The sequence below is a fragment of the Etheostoma spectabile genome, chromosome 10, assembly GCF_008692095.1.
Source record: "Etheostoma spectabile isolate EspeVRDwgs_2016 chromosome 10, UIUC_Espe_1.0, whole genome shotgun sequence".
Taxonomy (NCBI): domain Eukaryota; kingdom Metazoa; phylum Chordata; class Actinopteri; order Perciformes; family Percidae; genus Etheostoma; species Etheostoma spectabile.
Genome location: NC_045742.1, coordinates 26,598,515 through 26,611,314, shown reverse-complemented (window position 1 = coordinate 26,611,314; position 12,800 = coordinate 26,598,515).

Sequence of the window (12,800 nt, the reverse complement as noted above, 5' to 3'; positions counted from 1 at the left end):
GGAATGTGTAAATCGGTCATTTTTGGTTAAAACCAGGGTTATGATAGTTACCTAAAATGAAAGTAAGCAGTGAAAAACAGTTCCAGTAAACTGAAACTAAATCAAAAATAGAACATTAACCCTTGTGTTGTCCTCGGGTCAAATTTGACCCGTTTTCAAATATATTTATGTAAGAAATATGGGAACAACACGTATTCATGTTCTTCGAAGGTAAAATTGATGATTACTTCAATTTAATTTTTTGTTCTTATCTAATTTTACAGCATTTACACTTTTTATAAATAGCTTTATCATAGTAACCAAACTTTGACATAAACTAGCCTGTGATCCACTCAAAATAATTCATTATTTCAGCTTTTTTTCCAACTCAAAAAATAGATAAAATGTCACTTAAATTAGTTGTATTGACCATGGATAAAAAAGTTTTTAAAAAGTTAAAAAAAGAAGCTCATTTTTTAATTTTGAACTGGGAGGACAAGTTCATGTTTAACGGGAGGACAATCCAAAGGTTAAAGAAACACTGAGTTCCTAAGTAAAAATAAATAAAAAATAATAAAAATGAAAACATTTTAAGCTTCAATATCAGTACCAAAGCTGATTTAAATAAAATGAATTGTGTAATGTCTAATAATAAAAATGGGGCAAGCTCTAGCTCCAGGTAGGAGTCCCTGGCAGAAGCACCGGTTCAAGTCTGACCCATGGCCCTGTGCTGCATGTCGCCCCCCCATTTTCTCCCCTTTCCAATCTTTGAGCTGCCTTGTCAATTAAAAGCCCAAAACTAATCTTAAAAAATAAGTATTTATTTAAACATCGTGGCCATTCCACCATGTTAATTTTATGAGTACAGTACATGTGGCTACACACTTTTGAGACATATAACCTTGCCCCCACAAAAACTAAAAAAACTAAAAACTAAAACTACAGTAAAACTAAATCTAAATATATGAAAAATAAACGTTTCTGAAAAACTAAAACCGGCAAACTCGCTCTCAAAACTGACTAAAATAAAAAGATGTCAAAACTCACACAAAATAAAAACTAGTTGAAAACAATTCAAAATAACATTGGTTCCAAAGCGGCATGTAGCCTGTGCTGAACCTTGTCACTCCTCACGCGTTGTGGCTGTTCTCTGGCCAGTTTAGGCTGCATGTAACTACAGCTGAAGCCTGCTGTGGCCCCAGGGTGGCCCTGTCTGTGCCAGCCATATCAACACTCACCACAGCTGGGCTCGGCTCTGACGCCGGGCTGGAGACTATTGCACCATCGCCTTAACACCCAAACAGTCCAGGCCAATCACAATCAGGGGATGTACGTTGGAGCTTGTGCGTATGTAGGGTGTGTGTGTGCGTGTGTGTGTGTGTTTTCCCACTCTTTCTCCACATCTTCAGCACATGCCCTTGAGCATGTGCAAAATGGCTCAGTATCAAAGAGTGATGATTGAACTGAAAACATACTCCACTCTGAGAAAAATGAGCCCTCAGTCTGTGCCTGTGTTTATGATTTTATATGATTTCAAAGTGTGTGTATGAGGTGTGTGTGTGTGTGTGTGGGGGGGGGGGGGGGGGGGGTGGGTTCAGGCACTTCATTCGTACATATAGATATGAAAAGTAAAGTACTGTAATTTGTAAGCATTTCCACATATTTTTTTGCTATATTCACCACAGCGAGTGCCGCTTTGGACCGCGTAGGGAAGACGTTGGGTTGGATGGGTTGGCCATAAATCCGTTCAGACCGGGTAACAGAGTTCCCTTCCGTGGGAAAACAAAAACTTTTACCCAGGAAATGCACGTTTAATCCTTTTAATCTTTTAATCCAAATCACAATCTTTTTCCTAAACTTAACTAGTCGTTTGGTGTCTACAATTAACTGTCGTTGCATGATGCTAGCCTTTTGTCGGCTAAACTCAACTCCCTCGGCCCCTGAAAGGACCTGTCCTCCGGCGGTGCCTGTACCCAGCTCACAGTCACCTATTGGCGGCTTAAGACAACTACCAACTGCCACTGATAGGACAGAGCTCTGTAGCCGGTTTCACTTGACCAGCCGGCGGTCCATGCTCGTGAGAATGCGTTGGTGTTTGAAATGACAGATGTGTGTTTCATGAACTGACTCATGTGTGTGTTCGACTGGCTGTGAAAACAACGAGAGGCAGACAGGCAAGGGGACGTTTGCTGAGATGTATTGAATTTCAATAAAAACTGCAACGAGGAGTATGAGGCTCGGGTGATTTTTCAATCTCTCATTGCTCTGTCTTGAATTAGTCGTGGTACACTCCATTTTCACCATGCCCAGCTAATCAGATCCCCTCCCGTTCCCGTGGGTCTTCCCTCATTTGGTACGTCCCATGAGTCATGTGCCTATCAAAATGCTCATCAATGTCTGCCTATTTTCTATTTTCCAGCTTTCCTGTTCCCCTCCTTCTTTTAAACTATTTCATTGGACTGCGCCAGGCAAAACGTTAGTAATTAAGCTGAGCAGTCATGTCGTGTTGAGAAACTGTCCTACCCCAGAAAAAGCTCCCAGAATTTGCAATTTGCCCCCTGGTGGCCATATTAGTTTTGGCGGGGGCGGAGGAGGAGGTACGGTGACAAAGTTTAAGAACGCCAAGTTTCAGCATAAGGAGAGGTTGGGGTGACGCATGGTTCAAACAAATACAGGGGTTTCACCCAGGAGAGTGGGGTGGGAGTCCCATTTGAAAATAAAAGTAAAAGGCAAGTTTTTTGGGGGGTTAGGGTCAGCGAATCACGCTCAACGTCACGTGCGTAACTGAATGTGACTTAATGGCAGATTCTAACCCAAACCTAACAAAAACTAAGTAGATTTTGTGCCCAGACATAAGTAAATCTCCACCCTTACAACATTCAAAACCATTTACATCACATGTTATATACTGTCATTTACTATTAGTCAAAATAATTTGAGGTAACTGTTGTTGTGATTTAGCACTATATAAATAAAATTTCACTGACAATTGCTATATGACAGAGGTTGCACACCTCTAAAGCAACTTGGGGTTAAGTGTAAGAGACCAAAAACAACGTATAACGTGTGGTTTGGAAGACTTGTTGGGTGTTGAGTATCACTGAACCCTTGTGTTGTCCTTGGGTCAAATCTGACCTGTTGTCAAAGTTTTTATGACATAAATATGGGTTTCTTTCAACCAAATTTCCCAAAATAACATGCATGGGTTAACATCGTGAATGAGAAACGATTATTTTCTTTGAATTTTGGGTGTTTTATTTTTTTTAATTATATATTATTATTTTGTAGAATTTATAACACATTTAAATGGTTTTAAAACAGCATCCTGACTATCTCTGAGCTTAACTATTAGTCAAAATAATTTGTAATTTCTGCTTTTTTTTTAACTTAAATTAGGTGTACGGCACCACAAATAAAAAAAAAATAAAAAAAATAACTTGACTAAAGCATTAAAAAAAAGAAAGAAAGACATTTTATTTTGACCCTAAAGGACAACAACTTCATGGTCGACGGGAAGACAACACAAGGGTTAAGTGGGAGGGCCAGGTAGCGCTAGTGATAGTGAGCCGCCTGTTGTAGACTTAATTAAAGAGCCACATGGTCTTCTGTGGGTTAACGTAATTATGTGGCACTGTATAGAAGTGAAACTCTTAAATCCACTGGATGAACTTTAAAATGTAGCTGGTCAGGTCACTGATTAAATTGGATTTTAAGGTGGCTGGCATTTAAAGGTGCCAGTTCTCCAAACCGGCAAACAGGCAACATTTGGGGGCAAGAATCATGATCAAGACTTGACTTTTATCACAATCATGTTATGCTGTCTCTTTAAGCCCCCCTCCCAAATAAGCCCAGTTTGCTCTGATTTGGGTCTTTTGCATCTGCTTTCTCGGTGTCTCTGCACCGCCTTTGCAGCCGGGGAATGACTGTAACATCACTGTAGGCACATATATCCCTTGTATGGTATTAGGGTCAACTTGACCTATTTTAAATTTTTACAAGAAACAAAATGGTACAAGTTTACATTTTTTCTGCCTGAAAAAAAAACATGTATTCATGACTCAATTCAGAAAATTATTCTGGATATGACCACTTATGTTTTTTCCAAGATAAGAATGATCACATAGTGGATTTTCAACATGAATAATAACTATGAAAAAAACAAATCACACTTCCATTTTCAATTGAGTTCTAGTAGAGACTGATTGCATTCTCTGAACATCTACAGTATGTTCTCTCAATTGTTTGAAATTGAGATAAAGACAATATTTGATAATAGATTATGAAGTAAAATTTTATTTCAGAATTGTTTTTAAAACCTCAAATATATCACGGGTAAATTTGACCCGAGGGATACGAGAGGGTCCCGAAAGTGAAGACAACACAAGGGTGAAATAGTATTGCTTGTTTTGATACTTACACATTATTTATATAACACCTCCTGCTGCTTCATGTTAAAAAAAAGATATCATCACACAAAATGGAACTTTTACTATTACAATTGTTTGGCTGACATAAGGTCACATGGTGTCACAACATATTCTCACTCCCATCTCGTAAAACACAGACGCTTGGTCCGATGCCTTAGTCATTGTAATTGGTGCTAAAAGTCTCCGTTAGCATCATATAACACGCTTTACCTAAACACGCTTGGTCGGGACATTTGGCGTCCATTTTGTTAGGTTAGGGAAAAGCTCGTGGGTGGGCTACGGTTCTGTGACACGCTGGAATGACGGGACGGAAAAGGACACACGCGGGATATGAACCCCGCTCTTCTGGGTGAAAGTCCTTTGTTTGAACCATCCACCCCCCCCATAAGAGGAATTTCCCCCTTGCATACTACTCTCTAAACCCCGGCTAGAAGGTGCTGTCCCCGGTACGGTCTACATACACACCGAAGGGTGTTTTTTTCGTCACATCAGACGCTGACAGCCACCGTCCAAAATCCCTATTTTGTGCGTCTGGAGTGAGAACTTGCCGGGTGTCCCAATGTGCTGTTCTGCTGATGTATTTTGTCATAAAGCTCATGTCCTAATTTAGACATTTCTATGTTTGGTCAATTAGTTTTCATAGGACAGAACTCCCAATATCCTCAGAAAGCATTCCCATATAACTGTGTGAAGTGATTAAAGTCTCACCTCTCGCACTGTGCCAACAGTTTCAGATTAATCCCTGGTTTCTCATAATTTCCTGGATGAAGGAAAAAAAAAAAAAGTTATTTCTCCACAATTATACTGTTGGAGGGAACAATGTCCCATTTGGGATTTTCAGCCATTTACACAGATGATTCCAGTAATGCCATGCAAATAGAATTTAATTCAAAGTTAATTCGCCCGCATTACTTTTTAATAAAGAAATGATAAATTATAATCTCCTCTGCAATTTAATCTATTTGTGCTGCTTCCGTTGCGGGAAAGTGTCCACTGCTTGTCTTCTCGTTAATTGGAAGAGAGAATGGAGAAAGAGAGCTGAAAGAATGAGAGAAAATGAAGGAAGGTAGCAGGTAAATTTGTTATCTCGCCGGACAGTGTTTGAGAAAGAAATAAAGGGTGTAATGAATTGATTTTATATTTAGACTCAGGCGTGTTGATACACAGAGATCTCTAGTGGTCTTTGAGCGCCTGTAGCCTGCAGTATTTTCTTCCCTTTCATTAAGGTTGAGATTCTGCCCTTTGATAGTGTTATCGATTCTGCCTCCGAACACTGTGGCACCCCTGTGAAGTTGCTCTTCAGGTAGAAAAAAAGAGAAAGACAGAAAGAAAGAAAGAAGAAGGTATTATCTTTGGTGTTATCCTGTACCAGTGTAAAGGCGATTCACACAAAAAAAAGAAGCTTTAGTTACCAGTGAACTGTTTTACTCGCTCTTTGTTCTTCCCCGCTTTTATTGAATTCAAGGGATGATTACAGATTCTCTAGCCGCCGCTGCAGGTCCCGTAATTTCAGCAGCCCCCCCCTACCTCCCTCCCTCCCTCCGTCTCTGCGTTTCTATTCTTTCTCACCTTCAATCTGTTCCAAATGTGTGTGAAGAGCTGCAGAACTTGCCGTACTTAAGCTTGAGTCCAAATTTGACCTCGTCGTTTTTACCCATCTAATGGAGAGCAAATATCGAGTGAACGCTGGCCTTCTTCTAATCTGATACTTTGGTGGCCTACATCTAATAATTCATCACCTTCGCCAAATAATATCCTCTCTGCCCTCAGTCGAGGCTCCACTCTGTCTTTAGAAAGAAGCTGGTGCTAGAGAATCCAACAGTGAACACCCCTGCCATTTATGGATCAACATATTCATCAACGGGTTTGTATGATATCGGACCAAAACAGTTACTTTTAGCCGTCACTATGCACACCAATTAGGATAATATTCAAGAAACGATGGCATCCACTGAATGGGCATGTGAGGAAGTTTAGCGTTTTACCGCCTTTACAGTAACTTTTAAGGCTCTGATACACCAAACCGACAGACAACCATCTGCAGAAAAGGCAGGACTGATCATTCGGCTCCCATCGGTCCAAAAAGTGCAGAAGAACACGCCTCAGAACACGCCTCAGAACACGCCCGAGAACACGCCTGAGAAAACACCAAAGAATACGCCGAACCGGTGAGTGTATGTTCTGTGCACGCAAGACATAATACGTCTCCATGACAGCAGGCGGCGCTAATCTATATTATCAACAAAAAAAAGAAAACCGGAAATGACAAACGCGTCACACAAGTCTGGCTTCTACCTGATTTCAAAGCCGACCATAATGGCGGCGCGTTCAGAATACGATCTTGCATTTCACTAAAATAGTTCACCGAAATGTGTTTTGGAAAACATTTAATTAAAGCTGGACTGATAAATCAGAAGATCAGTAACAGTGCATAAGTGTAGAGAAATATCAAAGATATGTTTGATGATATTTAAAAACAGTGTTACCATTACGTTCACACCCTTTTCTAATGTGTACAGTTGAAAAGAAAAATTAAGTATATGCAAATATATGCAGATTTTTTTTTAAGTCTTAAATATAGCACTCAGTGTACAGTCAGGTACAGGTTTCAATCAAATCCACCACTTTATCTTTCTATTTTCCAACATCAGGATAGTAAAAGCTGACTTGGTTTAGGGCCACAGCATGCAAACCAGGGATTGAGAATGAGAAGTAATGGTAAGAAATCCAAGGCCGAACTGGGCAAAGCGGGCAGATCCAGGGCCTCAGGGGCCTTCAACGCCCTATATTCTTTATCAGTTGGTCTTTTTACACAAAGCAAATATCTGAACTTGAATTTTTGGAAAAACCATAGATTGTTACCAACAAAATGAAAAGTAGCTTTGTTCTATCTGTGGCGTCCCACAGATAGAATGACGCTGAGTCAGCATGCACAACACCAGGACCCTGGAACTCAAGCAGCTAAACGGAATTCAGCCATCATTCATTTTATGACTTACATTTTTGTTTTTATTCTACCATGGTATGGCAACAGCTCTTACAAGTATTTAAAAGTACGGTTTTCAAAGTGTTAGTTTAAGGAAAATAAAAGCACTCATTGCCTCATCTCATTGTGTTACATACGTGTTGCGATATTGTTTTACTATCACTAATAATTTAATATGTAAGCACCATTTACATGTTGCAGCTAGTCAGGATGGACCTACATTTGAAGTCATATTTTGAAATGATCATACATTCAGCTTAATCTATATCATCAAAGCTGTCAGAGGTGGAATAACGAGTATACGAGTGTGTGTGTATAATATGACGTGCAATAGCAATTGAGAATTGAGAGCAATTGAGAACTGGAATGCTGCATTAAAATAATGGTCAGCTTTGACTTGCTGCCCCTGCAGAGCAACCCTCTGTCAAAATCTGACTATGTCTAATTTTTTTTTAGCCTCTTTTTTTTGAGCTTTAGCCTGATGAAAGGCTGTATGTCAAATTCAAAATGATGCCAAAAAGGCAAGGCAGCTTTATTGATACAGCACATTTCAGCAACAAGGCAATTCAAAGTGCTTTACGTGAAACGTTTAAAAGCAATTAAAAACAATCATAAATAGAAAAACAAGAAAATAGAGGAAGACAGATATGAAATACAATAATGCAAGAATAAATGTTAAAGTGCAGTGTAAAAACTAAAAAATGAGTTCAAAGAAGGCTGCATCAAAAAGTCTTCAGCCTTGATTTGAAAGAACAGAGTTGCAGCAAAAGTGGATTGCATCAAATTGCATGACAACTTAAGTATGTATAACAAACTAGACGTGTAACTTGCAGTTTGGTTATCTGACTAAAGTGGACAAAGAACGAGAGAAAGATTTAACAATTATTCTTGGAATACTGGAAACTCTCAGACAGCATGAGTGCCAAGAAAAAGAAAAGGTGAATTTGAACTTCAGTGTGAGGCAGAATAACTTAAGGCAACAGAGATAAATGATGAGATAAACTTAGGGCCCAAAGCGCAAACCCCAGCACAGATGTATTTGCTAATTCAAAGGTGCTCCAAGCAATGTCACAAGTGTTTTAGGCTACAACATTGTTTGTCATATACAGCAAACATCTCTATATCTGCTAGCTGGCCTGTCCCTGAACACACTGTAAAAAACATCTCCTCACTATCTGCTAGCTGCCGTCCCCTGAACACACTGTAAAAAACATCTCCTCACTATCGCTAGCTGCTGTCCAGAACACACTGTAAAAAACATCTCCTCACTCCTGCTAGCTGCCTGTCCCCAGAACACACTGTAAAAAAACTCTCCTCACTATCTGCTAGCTGCCGTCCCCGAACACACTGTAAAAAAACATCTCCTCACTATTGCTAGCTGCCTGTCCCCTGAACACACTGTAAAAAAAATCTCCTCACCTGCTAGCTGCCTGTCCCAGAACCACTGTAAAAACAATCTCACTATCTGTAGCTGCCTGTCCCAGAACACACTGTAAAAAATATCCTCACTATTGCTAGCTGCCTGTCCCAGAACACACTGTAAAAAAACATCTCCTCACTATCTGCTAGCTGCCGTCCCCAAACACACTGTAAAAAAATCTCCTCGCTACCGCTGTAGCTGCCTGTCCAGAACACACTGTAAAAAAACATCTCCTCACTATCTGCTAGCTGCCTGTCCCCAACACACTGTAAAAAAAAACATTCCTCACTATCTGCTAGCTGCCTGTCCCCAGAACCACTGAAAAAAACATCTCCTCATCTGCTAGCCTGTAGCCCTGTAGCTCCCATCGCGTGCTGTCCCCAAACACACTGTAAAAACATCTCCTCACTATCCGCTAGCTGCCTGTCCCCAGAAAACACTGTAAAAAAAACATCTCCTCGCACATGCTAGCTGCCTGTCCCCAGAACACACTGTAAAAACATCTCCTCACTATCTGCTAGCTGCCTGTCCCGAACACACTGTAAAAAAAATCCTCACTATGTTGCAGCTGCCTGTCCCCAGAACACACTGTAAAAAACATCTCCTCATATCTGCTAGCTGCCTGTCCCCAAACACACTGTAAAAAAACATCCTCCTCGCTACCTGATAGCTGCCTGTCCCCAGAACAACCCTGTAAAAAAAACATCTCTCACTAATCTGCTAGCTGCCTGTCCCCTGAACACACTGTAAAAAAACATCTCCTCACTATCTGCAGCTGCCTGTCCAGAACACCCTGTAAAAAAACATCTCCTCACTATCTGCTAGCTGCCTGTCCCCAGAACACACTGTAAAAAACATCTCCTCACTATCGCTAGTGCCTGTCCCAGAACACACGTAAAACAGTCTCCTCAACTATCAGCTATGCCTGTCCCCAGAACACACTGTAAAAAAACATCTCCTCACTATCCGCTAGCTGCCTGTCCCCAGAACACACTGTAAAAAAACATCTCCTCACGTTGCTTAGCTGCCTGTCCCCAGAACACACTGTAAAAAAACATCTCACTATCTGCTAGCTGCCTGTCCCCAGAACACACTGTAAAAAAAACACGGTCTCTGTAGACAGCCCAAAAACAAACTGTGCCCACGTGCACAATGAAGCATACAGCCAATAACCGACAAGAAGGACTTGGGGGTGGGGGGGTTAGTGTGCGGAAGCATAGAAGGGAGAGGGAGGGGACGGGATGAGGAGGAGGGACGGGCAAGCTAGTCTTGTATTGTTTGAAAATACTTAGAACAAGAAGTAACGTCACCCAACATCTCTTGGAGCACCTTTAAGATTGACACAGTGGTCAATTTCCTATCCAGTGCCCACTTTGTTTAAATAGCTTCTCTACCCCTAAAAAAACCATTTTATAATGATGGAGTCTAATCTCCAAAGACTGTACTTTTTTTTTTTATTTTGCACATTACATCTTTGCATATCTGCAACGAAGTCTCTCCTGAATGAATTCCTATCTTATGGCAGCAGTAAGTGACCAACAAAAACCTGGTCTAAAGTCAATAACACAGCATTTCACAGTTATTTGAACGGCGCGTTGGTAAAATGCACCTAGGCTCGTGCACAGCCCACACACACACACACACACAAACACACACACACGCGCAGCAGCACACAAACATGCAGAAGATTCAAAATGAAAATGTTAGCTTAGCAATGCGCCAAGGTCCAAACGCGACTGGGTGTTAAAGGGCATGGGAGATGACCTCTGATTGGTTGATTGCATGTTACGCCCAAAACACACTCATGATTAATTAAGACCCTGAGTACAACCCTTTTGACCCATTAAACTAGCAAAAGTGGATTCGTACACGCCCTAAACTCAACTGTGCCAGGCACTTCACGCCGTAGATTGTTAAAATAGGGCCCTTGATATCCATTCATAACATATGGACACAGTTTTTAAAAATCCTGGTCATACATACGGCTGTCGAAATCAATGCTATAATAACAAGTTATCGCAAATACCTTTTAAGAGGAGACACCCAAGGTAAATAGGGTAAAAAAAAAACTAACAGATATCGACCTGAAACTTCCCCAGTGGATCATTTACACTGAGAAATCTATTTTTGTATTACAAATTTTCAGATTCTAAGTTTAAACATGCAAATGAGGCATTATCTAATGCTAACTTCTGGTGAATGTAGGGGGGTCAGCCCTATGTTCCCGCATCTCAATGGTCACACATTTCCAAGATTTTTCTTAAAAACGGGAGAAAGGGGGATGAAACCTCATATAAATTTATGGAAAAAAAAATCTGGGAAATGTGGAGACATAGGGCTGTGGGAAAATATGCACACTCCCAATTTAGGACAAATTTGTAGGTGTAAATAGACAAAGTGGGGTAAAATAAACACGTAAATGTGTATTTTGGATGTCTCCCCCCCCCCAAGTCTGAAAGAAGACCTGCCTGATTTTCACTTGGTGATTGTGTCACCTGGTTTTATTGTTTCTTGAAAGAGCAATGGTTTAATTTTTTTATTATTATTTTTTTACTTCTATTTGGACCCGTGTTTGAACATGTACTGTTTATTTAATGTATGCATACTTCTTTACAATGATTTCTCTTTTATTGAACCCCTTCATTGTTAGTCCATTGTTATTATTATTAGCTTGTCTATGGGCTGGTTACTTTGTTTTGTTCTGTGCTTTTTTTTCTGTTTTGTTAAAAAGAAGAGCTATAAATAAAATGTTAAAAAAGACTGAATGAATGATCTTTAAAAAGCAGCTCAAGATCGGAGAAATGGAGAAAGAAAAGTGTCAAGTTGAGCTTCAGAGCCCTTCCAGATGGTTCTCTCCACGAGACTAAAGTTATTTTGCACGTTCTGTCGATGTGAACTGAGTTAGCATCGGAGAACGTCTCAGATACCACTTGAGCGTTAAACACTTAAAATATAAATTAAAACATCCATTTTGGGCATGAGTCCAAATACATATCCTGTATATATTTCCGTTTTTTTTCAAGATAATTTTTTGGAGGCATTTTTTGGCCTTTATTTGTACAGGACAGCTGAAGACATGAAACGGGATTGGGGAGGGAACGACATGCAACAAACCCGCGGCCCCTGCATCGAGGAGTAAACCTCAACACGGGCTCCTGCTCTGCCAGGTCAGCTACCCAGGCGCCCATGAGGTCATATTTTAGTGGATTGACAGTTATTAATTGTAGGTATGCATTAATATTACCAAGCTCGCACAAGCTTGTAAGCTCGAAGAAAAAAACAGATGCAAATTGGCAAAGATTTGAATGTACAAAAACAATGATTGTAAATGATTTTACAGTGTGTATATATATATATATACAGTATATATATATATATATATATATATATATATATAAATAGCATCGCTGCTAAACACAGCAGAGCCTATGAAAGAATTTAGACATTTGGCTGATGTATCCACTTAAAAGGAAAAAAAATACACGCAGCAGCCAAAACCAAGGACATAAGATCAAACGTGATAATGTAGCAAAAGCTCATTTTCCCTCGAAGATCCTAATTGATTGGTTGATTATGCTTTCTCTGTTCCTCCATCTCGGTGGGTCTTCTTTAATAGCTCCATAATGACGCTACAGAACTGGACGTGTAAGACTCAGGCAATTAGAATAGTTAATAGGCTCTAATTAACTAAAAAAAAAAGAAAAAAAAAAGAAAAAGAAGAATTTTCAATAAAAAAAGGAGGAGATAGCGAATTTGATTACTCATATTCATTAACTTTCTTCTTCAATCCCCCCCCCCCCCCCCCCAACCAGCCCACCAGCCCCCTGCCATCCCTGGAACTTTGCTCCCTTCATTGTTATGAATATTTTATCTTGCGCGAAACATCACAATGCACGCTGTCCCTGGCAAAGGCCAAGACATAACAGCAAGAAAAAGCCTTTCTTCTGCTCTCATTCAAAGAGCATTTCCTTTGTTTCGGGCATAATGA